This window comes from Zootoca vivipara, chromosome Z1 (genome assembly GCF_965207765.1).
Source record: "Zootoca vivipara chromosome Z1, rZooViv2.hap1.1, whole genome shotgun sequence".
Classification (NCBI taxonomy): domain Eukaryota; kingdom Metazoa; phylum Chordata; class Lepidosauria; order Squamata; family Lacertidae; genus Zootoca; species Zootoca vivipara.
This window is the reverse complement of record NC_142583.1, coordinates 19,066,078-19,092,001: the sequence shown is the minus strand read 5'-3', so window position 1 is coordinate 19,092,001 and position 25,924 is coordinate 19,066,078.

Below are 25,924 nucleotides of genomic sequence, written 5' to 3'. Positions count from 1 at the left end.
GGTTACAGCAAGTGTAGCCCCATAGGAACTATATATTTAATGACATATCATACAACTTTATACAGTCATGGCTTCTGCCAGAGAATCCTGGGAGCTGTAGTTTGTTCAGGGTGCTGAAAGGTGTTAGGAGATTCCTAGTCTCCTCACATAACTACAATTTTCAAAGTGGTTTAGCTACTAATTCCTTTTCCCAAGGAACTCTGGGAAATGTCACTCTGTGAGGGGCATAGAGGTCTCCAAACAATTCTCAGCACCCTTACTTACAGTACCCTGGGTTCTGGTTTATCTATTCCTTGTACTATGTCCCCTCAGAATTTTTTGTCTGGGGCCATATCCCCCTGCCTCCCCATGTTAGGCCACTGCCTGTAACACAATTGCGCAACACATCCACATCTCTTAAGGGTAATGCTTCTGCTCAGGAAATTGCAGTTCGACAGATCACTCTCCTTCCTAGGCTGAGAGGGGAAATGGCAAAAACAGGTTATTTATTGGGACAGTGTGATTTTTTTGCAGCTGCTGTTAAAGTTGCAAAACAATGAAGCACGGGACGGAGCAATGGAGAATTTCTGAAACAGCAGTGGGGTATTAACTCCACCCAAGGCATGATGGAGAACAGCAACAACCAGGAAAAGATAGAAATAACATTTTACAAGGACAGGAAGAAACATCACGGACAGTATGATTGCCACACACAGGAAGAACAAGGATATGGATGGAGTGCCTCGCTTGTAGTTTCATAAATCATTTAATGTGCCAATACGAATGGAAGTTGCTAATACTGCAGTTGTTGTATAAAGGATTGTTATCTTGACTGGAGTGTAATTGAAATTAATAAGATTTTGGAATGCAGAAATAAAGAAAACCATCAAACCATTAATTCTAGCACGCAGGGGAGCCACCTAAATTATATAATTTGTTATCTGAATGATTGGTATTAGTAATTGTATAATAATTTGGCATTGTTATAATGAGGCTATTGTTGGAGTATAATTGAGAACTAATAAAAATATTTAATAATAATAAAAATCCCTTAAGGGTTATGCTTCTGCTCAGGGATCAAGCCAGACTGAAACAACAGGATAGGGGAGGAGCTTCAAGAGTGGAGATGGGATAACAGATACATTTTTCTCTTCCTGGCTCCAGGGATTGACTTCCTATGATATGTCGCACCAAACCTGATTATTCTATATCTATACAAATGCTTTAGACCCCTTTTTCACCTCTGTCTCTCTTAAGCTCGACTGCCATCGACAATCTACAAGCTCGTAGGTTCTTGTCGGACAGTTTTGTTTTAAATTCTCTTTTAGTTTACCTATAACTATACTTCTACACAACCAGGGAGTATGCGGAAACCATTGCATTTGGGTGGCCCCGTTTCACTTCCAAACTGAGAGACCCTCCATTGGCTTTTTTTCCCCCTCTCTCTCTCTCTTTTCTTAGACGGAAAGAGGTAAAGATAGATAAACGAGACAAGAACAAAATATCTCAAGCTAAGCAAGATTTTATTTTTAAAAAATAAATTAAAAGAAAGAAAGAAAGAAAGAAAGAAAGAAAGAAAGAAAGAAAGAAAGAAAGAAAGAAAGAAAGAAAGAAAGACTGGAGAGACGGTCATTGTATGCTTCTTATACATTTTGTTCTGGGCACCTGAGTAGTGAACAATGTGCTGCTTATCAGTAGAACAAAAGGTGCCTTCATTTGCCAAAGGCTGGGATAAATGACAGCTGCAAAGTCAGAATCTATATGGGAAAGTGGCTTGCTGGAGACCTAGTAGGAAATGGGCTATTCAGGCTGAAGTTAATATCTAATTATCTAATTCAAACTGAGGTAAGATTAACCTGCTCTGAAAACATGCACAAGTTTAATGGAAATCCTAGATGATTATGCTTGTGAGAGATCTGGTTCAAAGATACAGAACACAGCCTGAGCTATGTTGGTACGGATGCAGAACATCTACTTTTAATTAACGCCGACATTTTCTCTAATCCCTGCTGAATTTGAACTCGAGGAAAAGGAAACAATTTAAACGATATGTGATGGGCCTCCAGTAAAATTTGTGTCATGCAAAGTAACATGTGAGCATTACCTGTACTTCAAAGGCAAACAATGTGTTCTGGAGCAGCAATAGGGGAGAATTTTTTTTAATTCAATTCACATTTATAGGTGAACCTATGGAATTTGGACTTTCCAAGACAATCTGATTTCAGAAATACAGCTATCCTTCAAAATATGCAGTTATCCAAATTACGCAGTGCACTTTGCAAACCAATAAAGGTATGCAAAAGTGCACATACTGTGATGAAGCGTGTATAAAAGTGCATATATTAGTGAAAAGAAACATGCAAAAATGAATTATATCAGGGGAAATTGCTTTGCAAAAACGTGTATTTTAGACAAAATTGCACATAAACATGCCTATTAAAAGAAATTCACATTGCCAGTGAATTAAACTTAATTGGAAAAATGAGAAACTGAGGAAAAACAAAATGGGCAGGTTCACCCACCCCTTATTTTACGATGTGAAGGGCCAGATCATGCATTTTAAATATGTGGGGTGGCAAAGACCCACATTTTATTTTCACATGAGCAGCTCTCCCATTGGAATAGTAATTTTGCAGCATATTTCTGCAATGATATGCCCTTTACATATGAATGAATTCTTAGTCGGAATGTGACCTTTAATTTCAGAAGAAAAAGTGGGAAGACAGCTATCTTCTCATACTTATTAAGGAATTGGCAATAAAAAATATAGAAGTACTGAAGCAGAGAACTAGTTAATCACACAATAAATAAAGTAATGGATCTTGAAGATCATTGACCCAAATGAATTCTCATTATTCTGTACCTGCTGATGTTTACACACCAATTCAGCACAAGTCCTGAATCAAAGTCCTTATTTTATTAGACAGTAGAAATTCCCAACAAAGGTCCTTTCACAGAAGGAAATGAGCATAGTTCTTAAAACCACAGGTTTCCTGCTTTATTCTTCCTACGACATTCTTCCATTAATACAGTGAACAAATAATATTTTATCATGGCCTTTTAGCCACCTGTTTTCTGTAACTGAAAGCAAAAAAGTCATGATGCATGATTAATTCCAGTGCTTGGAAAGTTCATTTTAAAAAGGAGCTAGTTCTAATTTAAGTTCATCTTGTCCAAAAAGGAACTAGTTGTAGTTGAAGCTTGCCCTTTTTCCCAAAAATGAACTAGTCCGGTTCAAGTTCATGTAAATGATTTTATTATTATTTCATAAAAAAGGTCATCCTTGCAGGGTGGGGGCGGTTGGGATTCAGCATTCAGAATGTTAAAAGCTGTGGTACTGAAGGACAGTTTTAAAAAAAAGTAATAAGATCTATGGCGGACAGAATATCCACACGTAAAGCTTTTCTCCATAATTGTATTTCCATCCTGAAAAAGGCTTACCCTGTTTCATTTTTTGTGCCAGCCAAAGAGCTGTTGATGGCACAAGTCATCACTCAGTTTGTCTCTCAACCTGTACTTCTTGCCTCAAGTTGGTCCTTTTGCCCTTTCCTGAACTGAAACTGCTGGGGAAGCAGGACCCATGAGACAGACTGAGGCAGACGCCTCGGGCGGCAGAATTCCAAGGGGCGGCACACCCAGGGCCCCTCCCCCCTACTGCCGCTGGAGATGTGAGAAGTGGTGGCTTCCAGAAAGTTTTCGGGGAACTCCTGCGAGAGCTTGCCACTGCTTCTCAATTCTCCCATTGCAGGTGTGCCCCACCCACCTGCCCCCTGCTGCCACTGCCTCTACCAGAGAAGCAAGGAGAAGTCCGTTTACCTTCAGTGGTGGGCAGTGTTGCAAACGGACCACAGGCCACAACAATGATCATCTGGTGAATGGCTGGTCAGATGGCTGCCAGCCGTTTTGAGCGGGTGTTCCCTGGGGGTGGGCCTGGCTAGCCAATGAGCTCTGCCTGGGCCCAATCCCAGGGGGATAAATTGCAGCCACCCTAGCATAGGTTATACCGTCCCCCCAAGTGGTGGTTTACCCTTAGATGCACTCCCAGCAGATGGGCTGGAGTGAAATAATTTGGCTTCACCCAATGCCTATGTTCAAACTGCCTATTTGAACCATAGGGACCCAGGTGGCGCTGTGGTTAAACCACAGAGCCTAGGGCTTGCTGATCAGAAGGTCGGCGGTTCGAATCCCTGTGACGGGGTGAGCTCCCGTTGCTTGGTCCCAGCTCCTGCCAACCTAGCAGTTCGAAAGCACGTCAAAATGCAAGTAGATAAATAGGAACCGCTACAGCGGGAAGGTAAACGGCGTTTCCATGTGCTGCTCTGGTTTGCCAGAAGCGGCTTTGTCATGCTGGCCACATGACCTGGAAGCTATACGCCGGCTCCCTCGGCCAATAATGCGAGATGAGCGCGCAACCCCAGAGTCGGTCACGACTGGACCTAATGGTCAGGGGTCCCTTTACCTTTACCTATTTGAACCAATAACCCTATATGCTGTTGTTTTTTTTCTGGTTATTCACTCCCTAGGGGACTGTGGGGTCGTAGGGTCTTGGCACGTAACCAGCTGCGGCTTCCAGCAAGTTCTCATGACCCTCTCACAAGATCTCCCCTAGAACTCAGAAACCGTGTAACCCCGCAAGCAAGGCTGTGGCGGAAGCAGGGACAACCTTTCTGTGTTGCTTCAGGCGCATAGCTGCCAAGTTATCCCTTTTTAAAAGGGATTTTCCCTTATGCTGAATAGGCTTCCTCGTGAGAAAAGGGAAAACGTGGCAGCTATGTTCAGGCGGCAAAACCACATGGGCCACCCCTGCCCCAAGATGATTAAAAGGGGCGTGGACAAGACTACAGAGGTTCCAAAGTGGGAAGAGGACACCTAACCTAAAGATATTGCTGATCCACTGGCCATGCTTTCTGGGGCTGCTGAGAATTTTAGTTCAGATACATCTGAAGGACCAAAGGTTCCCCACTCCTGTTTAAAGGGAAAGCGCTTCTGTTCCTGAAAGTCAGGATATCATATTTTCATTTGTCCTACCTGTCACCCTACTACAGCCCCCTGTACCAGAGAGACCCCCAGCCATAAGAAGCAGCTTTTTAGGGTTGTGGAGGGAGGGGTGGGATGTGAAAACCAGGAGCTTTGCTCTGCGCAATAGGAAGTGCTTTCTTCCAAGGCAAAGCCACCATTGGGTACAACCCACTGAATTGAACTGTGAATTCATGATGCTGAGAGAAGGTTCACAACATACGGGACAATCTCAAGACTCTCTTGCATTGCCACAAGCAAAGGGTGCCAAAGGAGAGAGGCAGGGAGAGAGAACACCCACTTTGGAAGCACAGCAAAAATTTCAGCCAAACTCTGGGAAATTATTAAAATTGGGAAAGAAAAAGAAGCCCCATAAGGAAACAAAGCAGTATGGATGACTCAGCTACTTGTAAAGACTTGTCACTGTTACATGAGACGGTTGTCGGCTTAAATCCCATTGGTGCATACCGTAATTGTGTTTCTGTTCTACTAACACTACCTGACAAGTTAAATTAAGACATATTTTACTACCCAGCCAGAGACATTGAAAGGAGGGGAATGATCTTCATTACTATAAGCTCTCGCTGGCTGCCACCCAGTTGTCATTGGTACTCTATTATTCACTGTGGTAATGTTAACCAGGTGTCAATTTAATGTTTGCATTACTGGTGCCCATATAAAGATCCACCTTCTCCCAGAGGAACTGTAGGACTTAATTTTTATTCTGCACGCTTCACAGCACGATTGTGAAGACCCTGTTGAGAATTGAGAATGGAGAGATAGGGGAAATCAGCCTGTTTTGGTCTGCATCCCTTCTCATATTTGAACCCATAAGTTGCCTTTGTCCCATTTCCACATTATTGCGTTTTTTAATTTGCATTTCAATCCACATTTCTAAAAACGTATCATCTCAAATCAGACAATTATAAAAAATTGTGTCTTGGTACCTTTTAAAGCCATGATCTTACCGTACTTTTAAGAGGAGGGTTTTTTTTATTTATTTAAAATTTGTGCTAAAAATAGGGGGTCATCTTATACACGGATAGTGCATGGGGGGCATGGGATTGGTTGCTGCTGCGAGCCGGAGAATGTCTGAAGCTATTAGGCATGTTATTGGTGGCTGCGGCAAGGGCTGGTGTTGATTGGCTGTCACTGTGGTAGTAGGGCGGGCGATTTGCTTCTTCTGCAAGCGCAGGGTCAGACGATAGGTGGCAGCGTAGGTCAGGCAGGTGAGTGATTTTCTGCAGCCCCCCCCCTTAAACAAAGCTCAACAACTATGGGCAATCCTCTCCAAAAAGAAGCTCAACAATTCTGGGCAATTTCCCCCCATTTTCCTAATTTAAAGTCCCCCCCAAAAAAATATACAGGGGCATGTTACACACGGAAAAATATGGTAGTCAGAATATTTGGGCAGTACAAAATCTAAGTTTAATAATAATAATAATAATAATAATAATACTTTGTTATTTGTACTGCGCCCATCTGGCTGGGTTTCCCCAGCCACTCTGGGAGGCTTCCAACAGAGATTAAAAATACATTAAAATGTCACACATTAAAAACTTCCCTAAACAGGGCTGCCTTCAGATGTCTTCTAATTGACCAAGTACATTTTCCAACATACTTGGAATTTGTTTCGGCTACATTGCAATGTAAACATACACACACTGTTCCACTCACAATACAAATAAGCAAAGAAACCCACCCATAATTGACCTCCCTTTCAGCTACACATCTACAAATTTAACAATTTAATGGCACAAGGGAAAAAACTGTTCCTGCCTGGCCGATTTTGTATATGAAGAACTGTAGCGACGTCCAGATGGAAGTAAATCTAGCAGATGATGACCGGGATGTAAAGGATCTGCTGCAATTCTCTTTGCTCTCTTCTTAACTCTGGTAGCATAGATTGTCTCTATTGTAGGCAAGCTAGCACCAATTACCCTTTCTGCAATTCTTACAGCTCGTTGGAGCCTTTTCTTGTCTATCTTGGAGGCTGTACCATACCAAGCAGTAATAAAATTACAGAGAACAGTTTCAATGACGCTTCTGTAAAATTGGATCAACACTTCCTGGGGCAATTTAAATTTCCTTAGTTGACACAGGAAATACAACCTCTGGTGGACCTTTTTAATAATACTATTGCACCTTAAGCCCCCACTTCAAGCACAATGTTATCCAGAAGTGCAGCGTCTGAACAGCAGTATACTCAGAAACACCATTAGATTAGGAGATTAAACCTGCTCTTGTGCCTAGTGGGTACATCAACATGAGGGGTAGGTTTTCTCCATTGTGTCCTCAACTGCAATCCATTTTCTTTTGTCCCACGGAACTCAGCAAACACAAATGATAATTGGTCCAGCCCCTGGGTGCAGATCATCATCTTGGATTCAGTTTCTTAGTGATGCTAAAATAGGAATAGCCAACATGGTGCCCTCCAGCTCTTCTTGAACCACAACTTCCATCATCCCTCACCATTGGTCATGCTCGCTGGGGCTGATGGGAGTTTGAGTCCAATAACCTCTGAATAACACTACGTTGGTAGACCGTGTGCTAGGATGTGATGACAGGTTGTGACAGATGCTGGCTGCTACATAGGTCAATATCAAACTAAAAGTGTGCATTATGAAAGGGAGAAATTACATTACCTTGAAAGGAGAAAAAGTATTACACATGTAGTATTTGCAAAACAAACAAATGTTCGTCGTTATGATTTATTGTCTTTTAGGCATCACAGGGATGCCTAAAATTCACAGGGAACCTTCAAAACAAGCAGGGGTGCTAAAGAGGGAGTGGAGAGGGAGGGAGGGAGGGAGATAATAGATCCTTAACGAAACACAGATCTTCGGCACTGTGGGAAACTGCAACATTTGGGGGCAGAAATCAAAGAGAAGCTCAATGGAATTCAGAAGTCCTTTTATGGTCTAGGATCAAGCAGGTTTCATTTCTTGAGAGCAAAGAGGCCAAAGGATGACCTGCTAATCTACGTGGAGCATTTATGTGGTTTTCTTTGTCATTTCTAGAAATCCAATAAAGCTTACACGTAAATGGATTTCATCCTGGAGCTCAGATGGAACTGCCCTGGCCAATGCACAACCCCTCAGCACTCTTAGGTGTGGAAGGAATGCAAGATGCTTTTAGGGCCATTAAAAGGTTAAGGACTTTAAATAACGTTTCTCATTCGACTCATTTTCTGGAAGCAAGATGGTGGGTAAAGGCCAGATCAGACTCACCTGTTAATACATTCGCTTAGCACCAAGAGATGAAGATACATATTTTGTTATTTGCTCCTCGGTATATAACCCTCCTTCTCTCAAACATCGTGCCAGCAAACATACGGGCAGAGTGTGCTTCTGAAGACTCATTTAAACATCGTATTTAGGGTGTTTCAACCGCTACAGCATGGAAATCTCCTGTGCCATGCACCAGAAAATCCATTCCCTGTGGAAATCGGTCGCATTTTGACTTCTCGGCTCTGCAGCATCACCTCTCTCAGAAACAACAGCAGTGTGTGGGGGGACAACCTGGACCATGAGTTCCTTCCCCATCCCAGATCTTCCATGCCACTTCAGTAGCATCAAGAAATGTATGTGCTGTAGCACTTCCTCCCCTCTGAAATGTTGTTGGGCTGCAGTTGGCACTGACAATGACCGACAACGAGGGCCACAGGTTCTGCATCCATCCCCTAAGGGAAACATCAGAAGCAGGCCTAAAGCATCTGCCTCATTGAGGGAGATGAGAAGCAGGACTCGTTCTATAGCTCCAATGCTAGGCCAGCTCCATTGGGCCTCCTGTTCCTCAAGCATCACTGGGTAGCAACCATTCCAGCAGGCTGCTTCAGTAGGAGAGATGAGAAGCAGGGCTCATTCCATCTGCTGAAAGACCAGCTCCATCGGATGTCTCCTGCTGCAGTCTGTTTCCATTCCAGCTGGTCATTATATTATTTAAGAATTGGCTTGTGAGGTTTTCCCCCTCATCTTTCCCTGTCCCTTTTTCCTTGCATGCTGTGTCTTTTAGATTGTGAGCCTGCAGGCAGGGACTGTCTTGATTGTAGGTAAGCCACACTGGGAGCCTTTTGGGTTGAAGACCGGGGTACAAATGCTCTAAAGAAATAAATAAAGCAATCCCTTATTAATTAAAGGCAGGTCTCACCCAGTAGCGTTGAAAGATCTGCCTCGAAATCCATTCTGCCCTGGTCTTCTCCATATCCTGCTAGTCTGTTGGAACTGTGCAGACTTCAGGGTAAAGGAATGAGATGATGAACTCACAACTGTTATTTGTTACCTTTGTACAGAATACTTTCTTATTCGATATGTACAATCCTGATAATTGTGTAACCCTGAATGTGAATGGCTTCAGAGATGAGCCTGTCATTGATCTCGAGTTCCCCACTTGCAGTGGTGCATTTAACCAGCAGGAATAGCTGATCCAACAGGAGCAGATGTTTTATGTCCTTAGGTAAAAGTGTTTGAGATGCAAAATTAGAATGATGGATGCATTTGCGGTCTCGGTGTTCAAAAGGAGCAATGAATCAATTTTTAGTCTCGCACAAAATTATTTGACACAAGCCAATTTCATTGGTTATTCCTTCTCAGAATGCCCTGACTTGCTGTCTACTAGTTTCAGTCATTCATAGAGCTTCTCTATGAACAGCTGGATCCAATTAATGAGATTTAATTTGATTTGATTTGATTTGATTCTTGGTTTGCTCTTCCATTCCATTGAAAAAGCTGCACTAAGGCTGAAGTCCTTACTTGAGAGTACCATCCTACCACCAATTTCAATGAGACACTCTGGAGCAGGGGTCCCCAAACTAAGGGCCGGGGGGCCGGATGCGGCACAATCACCTTCTAAATCCGGCCCGTGGACGGTCCAGGAACCAGCATGTTTTTACATGAGTAGAATGTGTCCATTTTATTTAAAATGCATCTCTGGGTTATTTGTGGGCCTGCCTGGTGTCCGGCCCCCCACAAGGTCTGAGGGACAGTGGACCGCCCCCCTGCTGAAAAAGTTTGCTGACCCCTGCTCTGGAGTATACATATATCAGGGCTGTGCCGCAGGGCTGCAATTCTACCAACTTTTGTTCGGAGAAGTACATTCGGCTGAAACCAATAGGCTATATCTGCATAAAGATCAGACTATTAGAGTACAGTGGTACCTCGGTTTATGAACACAATTGGTTCCAGAAGTCTGTTCATAAACTGAAGTGTTCATAAACTGAAGCGAACTTTCCCATTGAAAGTAATGAAAAGTGGATTAATCTGTTCCAGACGGTCTGCGGAGTACTTAAACTGAAGCGTTCATAAACTGAAGCGAACTTTCCCATTTAAAGTAATGGAAAGTGGATTAATCCGTTCCAGACGGGTCCGCAGAGTACTCAACCTGAAGCGTACTTAACCCGAAGCATGGGTGTAATTGGTTTCGGAAGTCTGTTCATAAACTGAAGCGTTCATAAACTGAAGCGAACTTTCCCATTGAAAGTAATGGAAAGTGAATTAATCCGTTCCAGGTGGGTCCGCGGCGTTCGTAAACCGAAAATTCGTAAACCAAGGTGTTCATAAACCGAGGTTCCACTGTAATGATAAGTTCTATGGAACTCATGCAACCCCTTTAGCCCCTTGGGCACATCTATATGGCAATCATATAGCTCTACTTTAAGGCATTGATGCGCATCAGGCTTATGTTCTGCTTTGGTACGAAAGATTACAAACCATTGCCTTGAATAGGTGATGGTGCTTATCCAGGAACTTTCTTTTATCCAGAAGCTTCACTTCCTTGCATGGCAGCTGTGCTGCAAAGAGCCTCAAAACAGGAGTCACCTTCCTGTTTTGCCTCAGGCGGCAAAATTGGATGTGCACTGCCCCTGACCACCAGAGTACTCTTAAAGCCCCATTGTGTTTGGCAGGGTTTATTCCCTCGTGGGTGTGTTTTGGCCTGCTGCCTTTGTACCTTTGTTTTGTTCCTGCATCCCTTAATGAGGAAGGAATTGTACATAAGGCCAAGTTAAAACAAGACTCAGATTCGCTGCGCTCAAGCTGCCCGAGCCTTTTCAACTTTCCAGCTGATCAGGAATCGGCTCTGTTTTATCCTGCTCAACCTGAACAACAAAGCCAAAAGTATGGGGGGGGGGAGAAGTGTTGCTACACACACTGAGTGGGAAGGGGGAGAAAGTTCCCCAGCTGACAGACACAAGAGCCCAGATATCAAACAGGATGGAAATGCTGGTGAACAACACCTGCAGTGAACAAGTGGCCAAAAAGGAAGCCCGATAGTTTGCTAACCAACACACCTGCTTGAGAGAGAGTACGCTTTAACCCATTCTCTTCCGCTCTTGGTTGTTCCTCTTCTCAATGGGGGGAACCCAAAGACCAAATTAAAGGGCACCAAAAAGAAAATACTGTTTTCTACTCAGGGTGGGATAGCAGGTTGAAATGGGAGGTCTTTTCCTGTCTGACTAGAATTTTTTAATTTTTATTTTTAATCCTCATACACTGCAACTCTATTGTACTATCGTTTCTCAGACTGCTAGGGGTGGGCGAGGAAGCTGATTCGGTGAGGATTTCAATGCGAACCTACCCAAGTCAAACTTTCTGAAACAGTAGGCAAACTGAGACACAGCTATTCTCTGAAAATAGCTACACTTCCCTGAAGTTTGACATGCAGACACCCCCAAACAAATAATGTGTACATTAGGGTAAAGTGTGGATAAAAATGCATATAAACCTAGGGAAATAACGCATAAAATGCATATTAAGGGAAATTGCTCGAAAAAGGTGTATATTGAGGGCAAAATTGCATTAAAAATGTATAGTTTTTTACTACATTTGAGAAATTTGTACTAAAATGCTGAGGATGAAAAATTCATGAGGATTTTTTAAATTTTAAAAATGGCGAAATGTGGAAAACTGAACTTAAGACTGGAAAAATGGCAAACCAAGAGAAACAAAATTGAAAAATTTGTCTATTAGCGATCGGAAGCTGCCTTACACAGACTCAGGCTGTGAGTCCATCTAGCTGAATATTTACCTGCCCTGGCTGGCAGTCTTTGTGGGTGTACACGGCCTGCAAAGTTGGTTAGGAATTTCTGAACTCCCTTTGCCACTCGCCTAACCTCGACTTGAACTTTTGCAGCCGTTACAATTCCCATTGGCCCCTATAAACAGAACTGAAAAGTGCTGACAAGTGCGAGGATGAAGGCTTGAACATGTTAATAGGTTTTAGTGTCTGATACTTTCGTTAATCTGGCCCTAAGTGTCATGGGTCTTCCAGGGTAGATTCCATCTGTCCCATAAAGTTATGTACAGCGACATAATGCATCCCTTTGATCCCCTTCGCCTGTGAAGATACTGATGCACCCAAAACTCAACAGCATGTTCTCATCTGTTGAGGGGGGAAACAACCATCTAGATGATTGTCTTCATTGACAAGACACTTGCAAGATACCAAAAAAGGGGGGCTTATGTCAAGAGTTCATGCTACCATCAATATGGTGTGCTGTGCAACTATACTCTATATTATTGGGAAGAAGCCATAACTGTAAGGTGTTGTGCTAAGCTGATTCTTACTGAATAAGAGGTCCTAATTTTTTCTTTAAATTAGCCTAGGGTACGTCCAAGCGATGGCACAAGGCTTGTATATTTGGTGTATCTTCTTTGTTTGTTTTTATCGTACATGGAAATTGTCCTGAGGATTTATATTGTAAGGGTTTAAAAGCAGAAAATAAACTAAATAAATAAAAAGACAGTTACATCCCGACCTCTTTTTGTTTTTTTAACTATACATCAGCCACTCTTAAAAGCTCAAGAGCGATATCTACAATGCAAAGAACATTCAATTTAACATCGTTTTGGTTTAAAATATTCCTCTCCTAAGTAGAAGTGTGCCCCCCCAAAAAAATAATAATCACAGAAATAGGAGAAGAGGGGCAAGGGGAAACTATCCTTTTATTTTTCTTCTTCACAGTGCAATCATATGACTGTCTATGCAGAAGCAAGTCCTATTGAGTTCAATGAAACTCACTCCCAGGTTCATGCGGATAAAATTGCACCTCTGCTCTGGATTCCTGAAAATGAGATCTCGCGTGCTCTTGATCTCACCTGCTGAGATGGAGATTGGGTAGAAATTTGGTTCAGTTCATGGCCGATCCAAGTTCACACTTCCTGGAGCCATATGTGAGCTGAAATGCGGTTACACTTTCAAATCTACACCTCTGAATTTTGCAATGCAGTTCGCCAAGCAAAACAAAATGAGTAAAGAAATGTGAATATTTAGGGAAAGTGTGCATAACACTTTTAAACACCATGTTATTTTGATTGCTAGATTGCTTCACTGATAGTTCTGCAAACTGCTTTGTGACCTTCTATGGTGAAAAGCAGTGCCTAAATTAAATGTTAGAAATAAGTGAAAAGTCTGACTTTCAGGTTCTGTGATGCCAGAGACAATTTGTGAGCATCTTCTTTCCGAACCCTTCCAAAGAGACTTTTGCCCCACTTGATTGGTAAACCTTGTCTAGGCGCTAGAATGGGGGTAAGCAGTTGTGGGGAAGCAGCTGTAGAGGAAATGTGGAGGGCAGGGTAAAGGTTAAGTACCCACCCATCCCTTTGTTTTTCCCCTACTTTGAAACTGGATACTAAGGTCTGCCCTCAGGAGCATTTCACAGACATACACACACACACACATCTTAATTTTCCTTGAGCAAGCTCAGAGTAACACACTGGGGCCCATTTCATCCTCAAAGCAACCTTGGGAGATGGGTTAGGCTGAGAGGTAAGGTAACAACTTGCCCACTCAGCGAGTTTCATGGCTGACCGGGAAATTAAAATGTGAATTTCCCCATCCAAACCCAGTACTCTAGCCACTACACTACACTGCACTGCCTCTTTATGTTTGCTTACGTTTCTGCGCTGTGTTCCAAGAGCAGCAGAACAGAAACAAGAGGGGAAAATGTTTTCATGCAATTCATGTAATTTATTGTTACATCATTAGATGGCAGTGTAACCTTCAAAGCAAAAGTCCATGAATGGGGACTGTGTGTAATTTTTGAACAGATTTATGTCAGCTGGTGAGCTTCTCCCTTCATGTCCCATATCTTATATATACTAGAGAGCCTTTGGGAAAAGCCATTTTGCTTTCAGTTCATATGGCAAAGTTAGGACTGAACTGAAATGTGCACGTTTGATGGAAATCTTTGTCGGCATCAAACAGAGTGATTGTGAGGTGGCTGCTAACATATTCAATACTTAAAGTGATCCCTGATTGGCTAGGATCATCATCCTACAATGACAGAAAAATGGCCCTTACTTCAAGTACACTTGGGTTGCCTTGAGGGACTTCAGCACCAGTGGCATAGGAGAACACAGGGACAGTTGCTCCAGGAGCAAAATTGTTAGAGGTGCAAAATTTCCTCACCTGGTGCTGCCTCAACACAGCTAAGTACTTCCGTTGCTGGGCTCCATTGAAAATGGCTTCTCCATCCGAACAAGGAAGTAACCTCTCCAGACAATGCAACAACTCTTCTTTCCTGATCTCTGCAGCTGCAATCTCCCGGGTGACGCAGGTGCTGTTAGACAGTTGAATGTGCACGTCCCTCCCACCCACCCCACTTCTGCTGGCCCTGGGGCGCTGGCAACTCACGCTACGCCACTGATCAATCCATAGCCAAATCTTTATGACGACTCCCTCATCGCTGATTGGCTGGAACCTGTCAATCAACAACCTAAAGCTCTCTTGCAGTCCATGCACACTATGTAAAAAAATTAAAGGGTATGAAAAATTAACTTTTAATTTGAACAACTGGTTTTTTGTTTTTTTTAATTTACTTCTACCCCATTTTATTAATTGCTTTTTTTTTAAAAAAAAATGCATGTCAGCAATAGGGAATGTGGACAAGATCACAAGATGAAGCCAAGGTCAAGTGCTGCTGTCAGGTTCTCAAGCAACAGGCAAGAAGCAGTGCAGAGATTAATCCAGGGCCGGGCTGTGGACTTAGCCAATAACAGGTCTGGGGCAAAGCAGGTCACATCTGGGAAGACTAAATACAAATGAAACTGAGGATAGAACTCAAAGCTAGATTCTTGAGCTGCCCAAAGGAAAGTAAGAATGTCATTGCTGGCCCTGGCAGATGTTTAATCTGGCACAGGACTGATGCCACCTGCAGCTGAACCAGCATAACCAGTCCTAGAAGAGAAGCCACTCCTGGATCAATGCCACAAGTCTGGTGTGTCACTGGCATAGAAGATTCCTTGGTGGCAGCCCGATACCCTGTTAGGGTATCTGTGGGCCCAGGAAAACACACCCAATACAAGTATCCTACTGTACACAATATCGCCACCATCGTGTCCTACCCAACATATACACCTGCAGGCATATTATGTCACACAAACTGAACACATTGCTGACATGTTGGCTCTAACAAGCAAATCCTAAGTCAACTTTGCTAAGTCTGCTGAATTCGTATTATTGTAAATTATGTCTCTGCTTTGGGCCAGCAATATTACAGAAGGAGAAATGCACCCTCAGCGAGGACCCCACTTTAATTTCTTTCTTAGGACCAAACCAAATGTTTAATGTGCCTTTGCATTTAAGGTGCAAGTTTGGGGGGTATTTTTTAAAATAATAATAATAATAATAATAATAATAATAATAATAATAATACAGGTAGCAGCTGCTTGAGGTTCTGACAAGTATCAGAATTGCAACAAATGGAGAGGGGGAATTAACCATTTGAAATGGTTTAATTTACGTGCTGGGTTTATGTATAAGCTAAACAAGCTATAGCTTAGGGCCCCACTCTCTTGGGGGCCCCAGAAAAAATTAAAGAAAAAAACTGGATACTGTACTTCTTCTTAATTGTATTTCGGTTCAACTATTACTTTGATAAAATACATATTTTGTTATGTGCAAATGGCTTTAGATACCTATTAGTTCCATAAATTACCATATAGCATATATTCAACAACAACAAAAACAGCGACAATTTGTTGTTGACAAAGGACAGCTGGACATATAAAGGGCCCCATTACCTTCAATAGCTTAGGGCCTCATCAAACCTAAATCTGGCCCTGACCATTTCCTCCTCTGCTGCTGTCCTGACAAAAATCTGAATGAGTCCTTTAATCCAAAGAAAAAGAGTATGTTTTGTCAGGACCAGGGCGAGAGAGAAAAGGGTTAAATTCTCTTTCCTTTCAACATGGCCTGGGGAGAGTTCTGAGGGTCAGATAGAGAAGCCTGGAGGAGTGAGTTTCTGCATCCCTGATATAGGCAATAACTGTAACAGCACAATCCTATATGTGAGAGAAGTTAAGTCCCACTAATGTAATAGGATTTGCTCCCAGATAAGTAGATATAGGTTTGGAGCCTTACAGCGCAATCCTATGCTTGTCTACTCAGAACTGAGTCCCACTGAGTTCAATAGCACTTACTCCCAGGTAAGAAGCTATAGGATTGCAACCTTAATTGAATAGCCTCTGCCGATGACACATTTGGTGGCAAAGGTTTCACAGGTGGCTATTATGGTATGAGCTCACACTTTAGAATGGGACCTCACGTATTTGGGTCACAGAGAGCAACAGCTGTACACTAGAAACCACCCTTTCAGGAATAGAACGGCGCTCTCCATCTCATGTGGCTGGATTTCTCCCTCTTAACTGCCACCAAAACAGCTGGGTGTGCAAATTGTGGCTTTTTTGCACACAACTTGCTCCAGCTGTTGCTTGTTTTGGTGCCTCAGTTTTCTAGCTACTCCTCATCTCGGTTAGAGAGGATTGTTTCCTCTGAAGGAATACATCTCCCAAGGAAACCTTTGGAAGTACATGTGTGTCTGGACTTGGACCCTCCAAGTGTCTCTATTTTCTAGGGACAATTCCAGATTTACAGAAGTCGTCCTGGTTTCTGATTTGATCCCAGAATGAAGGCAGCCCTGTATAGGGAATTTTTTTCAATGCTTAATGTTTTATTATGTTTTTACATATGTTAGAAGCCTCCCAGGGTGGCTGGGGCAGCCCAGGCAGGTGGGTGGGGTATAAATCACCACCACCACCACCACCACCATCTTCCCTTCCTGCTGAAGATCCGAAACATTTTTCTTTATGTTGCAAAAGTGGGAAAGAGAGCCCTGTTTAGTTGGGAGCAAAGAGCATGAAACAAATTGGGCCTGTCCCTTGAATTCTGAGCATTCTTTCCCCTGTCTGGCTTCATGGATAATACAGTTTTAGCTGTTCGTTCTAATTTGCACAGTGCTGTTGGGGATCATAGTATGGAAAAAGAGATTGCCATATGCTGATTCCATATCAGTTTCACATGCACCCAATCATAGCTGCCACGTGGGAGAGGGAGCATGCTTGTTTTCTCCTGCTCTGGGGGTAGGACTTGAACCAATGGCTTCAAGTTACAAGAAAGGAGATTCCGACCAAACATTCAGGGGGAAAACTTTCTGACAGTAAGAGCTGACTCCCACGAGAAGTGGTGGGCTCTCCTTCCTTGGATATTCTTAAGCAGAGGTTGGATGGCCATCTGCCATGGGTGCTTTACCCGAGATTCCTGCATTGCAGGGGGTTGGACGAGATGACCCTTGGGGACCCCCATCCACCTCTATAATTCTATGCTTCTATAGGCCTGCTCCATTGTATGCATTCTTCCCCTAAAATATGCACGTTTTTGAATCTGAACTGCAGGGGCAGCCCATCCATCTTTGCCACCTGAGGAAGAAAAAGACACTGGCATGCAACCCTGGTGGCAATTGGGGGGGGGGGTGTTGCACTAAAAGAACTGGAACTTCACAATTCATTTCTTAACTATGTTCCAATCTGTATATGTGTCCTGAACAAACAAACAAAGCACGTTTTTCTTCCCCCGTTCCTAGTTCATGGCACTTGACAGAATTCCATAATAAAATAAAATAAAATAAAATAATAGACAGGGCTCCATCCCTCACAGAGCTTTCCGTCTAAAACCATTGTTTATATTACTCTATTTATTGTCCTCCTCCCATACAAAGTTGCAAACTGGTAATAAACAATGGTGTAATTGCAGCGAGAGACTTGATGCAATGTTTTATGAGACCATTAATATATGTCTTCAATTGCTTGCATCCCCAAAGTGCCTGGAGCACCAGCAAATGGCCTTCTGCAACATGCCGGCGCATGCCTTTGCTCTGAAACATCACCTGTACAGATTTAGCAACCCAATGGTATCAACATAAAGACAAGGTGCAGCATGAGCTAACCATACAGATGTTAAGAATTTCCTAATTTTGAAAACCTATAAATTATTATGGGGTGTTAGGGGTGGGGTAGTAACTCTGGTGTGGAACATGCCGTGCTCCTTCTGAGATAGTTTGTCCACCTTTGGTCCCCACCCTGCACTCAGCTCTCATCTGGGCCTCACACAAGGTGTCAACATGCAACAGGGGCCATAACCCAGAAAATGGCTTTGAGTGGCCAGCTAAGCCAAGTGAGAGTAGCCAATGAGTCGGTGACTTAAGGACTTCCCCTGCACATGAAGACAGTCTCTGGTTGACTGAGTGGACAAAACCAATAGTAGGTCCAACGGTCAAGAAGGCAGTTTCTGCACGTGCTGTAGAGGGAAGTGAAATACCTTCAAGCTGGGAAGGTAACCCATCCAGGAAGAGGGGAAACTCTGATCCTAAACCTTCATTGCTTTGCAGGATATCTTCAGGAGAAGAAAAGGTTAAAGCAGGCATCCCCAAACTGCGCCCCTCCAGATGTTTTGGCCTACAACTCCCACGATCCCTAGCTAACAGTGGTCGGGGAAGATGGGAATTGTAGTCCAAAACATCTGGAGGGCCGAAGTTTTGAGGATGCCTGGGTTAAAGAGTAAACCCTAGAACAGGCATGTCCAACAGGTAGATCGTGATCTACCAGTAGATCACTGGACGTCTGTGGTAGATCACTGGTAGATCACTGGCTCCCCCAAAGAAGCTCAACAACTTTGGCTCTTTAAAAAGCTCAATTTTTTTTGCCTTGCACCCCCTGAAAAAATTGGGGCTTTCCCCCTCCCTAAAAAAGCTCAACAACTTTGACCTGAACCCAAAAAAGGGGGGTAGATCACTGCCAGTTTTTAACTCTGTAAGTAGATCGCAGTCTCTTGGGAGTTGGCCACCCCTGCCCTAGAACAAACTTTTCATTTTTGTGACACACTTTTTAGACATGCATCATTTTGCAACATAGTAATTTAGCTTTACTAGCAAACCAGAGGTTAAACTAACCCCTTTCCAGGCACAGGAGGAGCACGGAGAGCGTTCACACAACACACTTACACAACGCAGCTAGCACACTAACGTGTCACGACACACAGTTTGGAAAGCTCTGCCCTATACAAATCCAGAGTGGAGTACCTAAGATGGTAGGACTGCTGCAGCCAAGCTGGTGCCAGACGTCTTGCTCTGCTTTCCTTTGGACTGCATCAGCAAAGGCCAAGAGGGGTGCCCTGTCATCTAGGCAGCCCAGGGACCTCCATGCACACTGACCAGGCTTGTATCCTGCACTTTGGTGGTGCTGCTAATGTAGTGGCTGGACTTCACCCCAGAGGCACATTCCATTGTCTCTCGAGCCAAACGGATGCAAACGGCGACAATAAATTGTCATCCTCAACAACAGCAACTACATTTCCGATTGTTTGTTTCAGTTTGGAGATCTGAAAATTTTGGGCAGAAAATTCAAAGCAAGTGTCATGGGGTTTCCTCCCACCTCAATTCCTCTTGCCAGTCTGGGAAAGGGAAATGCCAAACCACCCTTCTCTGTGAATAGCCTTGGAAACGGTTAGGGTTGTTAAAATATGATTTCAGTCTAAATGGCTTCCGCAGCCAGGTTTATAAGATAGAGCCAAAGTGGCGATGGGGCATAAACTGGTGTGTTGTAGGTAGAGCTTTGGAGATTTTACTGGCTTTTCAAACCCCAGTGTATTTATTTGCAGTATCCATTTGATTTGTTGATATCCTCAATAAAAAAACATTTTATTGGTGTCAGAGCTGGAGGAGTCAGACAAAGAAGGGCCTCATATTATGATTGCAGGGTCCGGTTAGGTTCATATGGAAAGAGGCGGTCCTTGAGATATTGCAGTCCTGAGCTGCAATTTCCCTACCTTCCAAGGTTGTTGTAAGAATTGCAACAGGATAACACTCAAAGCTTCTAAAGTGCTATATAAATATGTTAATAATTTTAAAATAATGGTGCCTTCATTTATATGTCTAGATTTCTTTAAAAATATAAAATGTGAGGATCTAAATAAATGTAAATCAGCGAACTGAATTAAATCAATTATCTTCCTTGTACATTTCCCGTTGCTTTCTTTACCGGCAGATCTTTTCTTCTGGTTTTTATAGGTTACCTAGGATAAAATAATGTTTAAGCCCACATATCTTCAGATCTCTGATAGGAAATCCCCATTGCACTCATAAATATTGTGTCTGTGGCAGGGAATTGGCAAGCTACCTTGATCATGATAGTCCCTGGCTGACAATCACACAAAACTCAGAGCAGAAAGCGTATCTTAAAACGTTTCAGCGCTTGGATTTTCCTGATGGCTCCTTTCAAGTTCTTTATGAACAACTTGTGTATGGATCAAAACATGCTAATTTCATCACTGCTGGCCAACATCATAAAAGAATCCTGTTTAAGCATCTGCGTACCCTCGGTAATGTTTGAGCAACCAAATCTTTCAGAGAAGTGTTGAGGCAGTTCCACGAGATAAAAGGGATTTGCTGCTTGAAACAATAGTGTCCTTTTCACATGGATTCACGTTTGCTACTACTGTATGTTGACTTCATAGCTAGCAGAGAGGGGGACATTTGCCCAGGGCACCTGAGCTCCATGGGGCATCATGTGAGCAGCTTCCAGGTGTTCCCACAGCTGCCCCTAAGAAACAGCTGGGGTGAGAGAAAGGGGGGGGGATGTCCCCCTAATGAAAGCTCCAGCGTTTGTAGTGGAAAGTACTAATCTGAGTCAGAATTTCACTGCAATCAAGAGGGCTAGAAATCTGTTCTTTCTAACATGGGGGTGCAGATTCCAAATGGATGCTAGAGTCTAGGGCTGGGCAATATTTGGTTTTCAACATTGTGATATATATCACCAGCTAATCATCTCGATATACTGATATATATCATGATGTCTGAAATAAGGATGGAGCTATGTAGAGGCATTGGCTGGTTTCGTGGCTTTTCCTGCATCGTGATTTTTTCATAGCGCACGCACACACACACACACACACCATGATTTGTGATATATTGCCAGGTCAAAAATGACAAAACTGATATCATGATATGGACTTCAAACCAGTTTTGGACGATGTATCGATATATTGGCCAGCACTACTAGAGTCATACTTGACTGTATAGAATATTTTATCTTAAGTATTATTCTGTGCTTGACCATATACGTATACCACTGCATCTTGCTGAGGTTGAGATGACAAACCATACCATATTCAAACTTTATTTTTTATTTTATTTTTTACATTTATAAAATGGCAGTATAAAGCCTTTATAACACGGGTGTCAAACACAAGGCTTTTTTCTCTCACCTCTTTCCTTCCTCTCTCCCTCCTGCTCCCTCTTTTCTTTCTTTCTTTCTTTCTTCCTTACTTCCTTCCTTTCTTCCTTCCGTCCTTCCCATCTTTCTTCCTCTCCCTCATTCTTATTCTTTCTTTCCCTCTACTTCCTTCCTTCTTTCTCCCTTTCCGTCTTCTCTCCCTCTTTCTTTTTCTTTTCTTCTTTATTCCCTTCCTTATTTCCTACTCTTCTTTCTCTCCCCTCTTTCTTTCTTTCCTTCCTTCCTTCCTCTCTCCCTCCCACTCCCTCTTTTCTTCCTTCCTCCCTCCCTCCCTCCCTCCCCTCCCCTCCCTCTCCTCAGAAACATAGGATGCTGCTTTATACTTCTGGCCCTTAAACCCTGGAACCAGGAGAGCAGCTCCAGTGAGTCAACCTCAGCCAGTCCCTTTGGTGAAGGGTGGTGGCTCACTGGCAGAACATCTGTCCTGCATGCAGAAGGACCCCAGCATCTCCAGGTACTAGTAGCTCTGCAAAGGTCCTGCATGAAACCCTAGCGAGCCTCCACCACCCAGTGCAGTTACCAAAAATCATTTTTCAATAAATTGTACAATAATTGTACATTTGAATATCTACTTGCCATTATTCTGACTATGTTTCTGCTTTCAGAGCTAGTTATTACTTACATTATTACAAAAAACAGTAATAATTGAAGGCAGTGACAATAATTTATGATAATAAAGAGTGGACACATAGTCCTACAGATACAACCGGCCCTTTGAGGGTGACCAAACTACTGATGCGGCCCCCGATGAATTTGAGTTTGACACCCCTGATCTAAAGCAATCAAAAAGTTACATCCATTCTTGCTCCTCACCCCACTCCCACCCTGTCCCTTCCTATCCACCCTTCTTCCTTGGTCATCCCCTGCTGCCTCCCCAATTCTTTAAATGTTACAGTAACTTGAGTTACTTGCACTTCCTGTTTCCTCATGGTCCACTTTAATGCCTGAAGTTGCTTGAAGGCTCACAGTTAACAAAAGACAGTGTTCAGTACCATTATACATGATTAAGGAATGGCTATAGATTTGGAACCGAGAGCCTGAAGATGCGACACTTTTCAGGATCCTAAATAAGTCTCATGCTGGAATTTAGTGGCATTGTCAATAATACTTGTGCTCTGGAAGGCATCATCCACCCTTCCCTCACTTTAGGCGCCTTCCCTCACTGAAAGGAACCATGGAAGTAGTGCTAGAGAATTGCTGCCGCTCAGTTGCTCCCATTCAAAGGTTTTGCATGGCAGAATTGGTACACTCCATGCTATTCCTAGTTGCTTTGACACCAGAGACTTCAGCCTAGAAGAGTTTCTGAGATACGGTTTGCAACTGAAGTTCAGAAAAGGCAGTAGATGGCATTTCACTGTTCACCACAGACATACATTCCATCTAGACATACTCTTTAGTTTCATGTGAACAAGTGAATTTATTCCTTCTGCACTCCTCCACTTAGCCCCTAACCCAGCCAGTTTTTCTATGTACAAATGCTCCCATGGATGGCTTGAATTACAGGAACACCATGCTGGAGTTTCTGGAAAGAAGCATGAACTTGCATGCTTGCAGTGCACGTACAAATTACACGTACAAAGGGGAAAATGGTGGATAATATTACACTGAAGCTAGACACCAAAAGTCTCCACGACTTCTGAAAAAAATATATGTACTAAAGTAGAGACATTTTATCCAAAGTAGTTTGGTGCCTGGTAAAGACTCAGTAGTCTTCAGGTGACTGTGGTTGATATATTAGCTATATGAGTAAATAGAATGCAACACTATTTCCAGTATTACTACACTGTAATAATGCTTCAGCAGATGGATAGAGGACAATATTTTTAAAGAGATAATTGCAATCATCACATAAAATCCTGGTTAGCTGAAGCCATATGGTGGTTCATTGGCTTTTAAGGACATGAACGATTCTTGACCTGTGCTTTTGGGCTAAACTTTAGATAAATTGTAAAATTGGCAGGGTCCTGTACAAAGATAAAAAATCCCCGCCAATGGTTGTGTGCCTATCATATATTACTTGTGTGAGGTCTCCTCGAAACCACTTTGGGTATAATCTAGTGATATGCAATTCTCTACCTAAATTCTATTGAAATCAGTGGGATGAAGCATATGGGGAAAAGCTTCAGTCTCCTGTATATCAATAGGATTTAGGCATGCCTGAGCATAGGTTCACATCCACACAAGGGCCATTTATTTATTTGTTTGCAAGCACTCCAACTTCCTCCTGCATTGTGCTCGTGGGGAAAAATACAACCAGCGAATTTGTGGATAACAGCTATAACCAGCAGCAATTCCCATGATGGAGGTAGCATTCCCCCCAGAAATCATGTTCATAGCAATTCCTGATGTCTGTCATCTGCAATCCACAGTTGACTCCCCTGGAGCGGCATATACTTTGGGAAGGTTGAAACAATTAAAAAAAGTATTGTGTGAATGGACTGCGCCTTTCTTCAAGTTATGCACTGTCAGGTAGAATTGTAGACTTGGAAGCAACCCTGGGTCATCTGCTCCAACCCCCTGCAATGCAGGAATCTCAACTAAAAGCTCTATGACAGATGGCTATCCAACCTCTGCTCAAAAGTAAACGTAAAGGGACCCCTGACTGTTAGGTCCAGTCGCGAATGACTCTGAGGTTGCGGCGCTCATCTTACGTTATTGGCCGAGGGAGCCGGCGTACAGCTTCCAGGTCATGTGGCCAGCATGACTAAGCCGCTTTTGGCAAACCAGAGCAGCACATGGAAACACCGTTTACCTTCCTGCCGGAGTGGTACCTATTTATCTACTTGCACTTTGACGTGCTTTCGAACTGCTAGGTGGGCAGGAGCAGGGACCGAGCAACGGGAGCTCACCCCGTTGCGGGGATTCAAACTGCTGACCTTCTGATTGACAAGCCCTAGGCTCTGTGGTTTAGACCACAGCGCCACCTGCATCCCAACCTCTGCTTAAAAACCTCCAATGAAACAGAGCCCACCAATTTCCGAGGGAGTCCGTTCCATTGTCTAACAGCTCTTACTGTCAGAAAGTTCTTCCTGATGTTTAGTCGGAATCTCCTTTCTTGTAACTTGAATCCATTGGTACGGGTCCTCCCCTCCAATCAGTGTGGAAGAAACTCACTTAGAATGGTTCCGATTATTCATTCACAAGACAGAAAAGCCGGAAGATCAAGCTGTGGTCAGGGGTTTGCAGTTTGGAAATCTGGACACATGGGGACCCCCTGTCTTTAGAGGACAATGTGTATTATATTGCTTTAGGCCTCCCCACTCCAATGTGGCAAGCCAGCCCTATTGAATTTGGCCTCTCTTCTGCTCATTTTGCCCTAGACATCTGCTTCCAAGTCCTGCGCTGATGGTGCCCCTGGTTGCGCTAACATCTATGAATGATGGGCTTCTTAGGAGCTCAGCCATGTTTTCACATAGGCCCCACACTTTCGAGAGAAATCAGGATGTCATGTGTGGCATACAGTGTCATCGATAAGGTGAGCATGCTCAACACTGGCCTCCTTTATACTGGAGCCAGACAGTGTCATTTGCTTGTCTGACAAAGATTGGGTGCTGGAGGCAGGCCAGTTGGCTCCATCTCAGCACAGATGAGTTAGAGGTGATGCTTAATGGGCAGCGGGGAAGCAGTCAGGAGAGCCTGCCAAGCCTCAGACGGCATGCTAAGTTGGCAACAACATGCCCGTAAGTCAGCACTATCGGAGATAGGAACACCAGCCAAAGTCTCTTTTCTTCATTTAGCCAGAAGTTGTTAGATGTGCAGCCTGCTCCCACTCATGCTTATGTAAAGCTAAGAGCTGTTCAACACATTATGCCAAATGACGACGGGAGCTAGACTGTGATGATACAACTCCGAATTTTGTGCCACTTCAGGAGTACACACCGTGCCTTGAAAGCACATTTGAAACACGTGCTTTCCCTCAAACAGTTATGGGCCCTGCAACCTACCCCTCAGAGTTACAATTCCCAGAAATCCTTAACAAACTAAAGGACCCACAAATCAAATGTGATTTAAATTTAGAGTGCCTACACAGACTGAAGGTGGAGTGTTTGCATTTTATTTTCATTAATACTCTCCTATGTAATATACCAGCAAACAGTGGCCAGGGAGACATTGCAGGTGGGGCTCTGTCCCCGCCCCCCCAGCTTCCCATTGCTGCTGCTGCTGCTTACAATGAAGGAGGAATGGAGGTTGAGGTTTGGGAAATGTGGGGTCGCAGAAACATTGGATTGGGTCTTATGAGACCCACCCCCTGCCCCCTGCCCCTCATGCTCTTGGTAAGCGACACAATGCATATGAACCTACTAGACTTTCCCATCTAGACCACTGCTCTCTCTCCCTACTGGTGAAATCTTTCCCAGCTCTGCTGT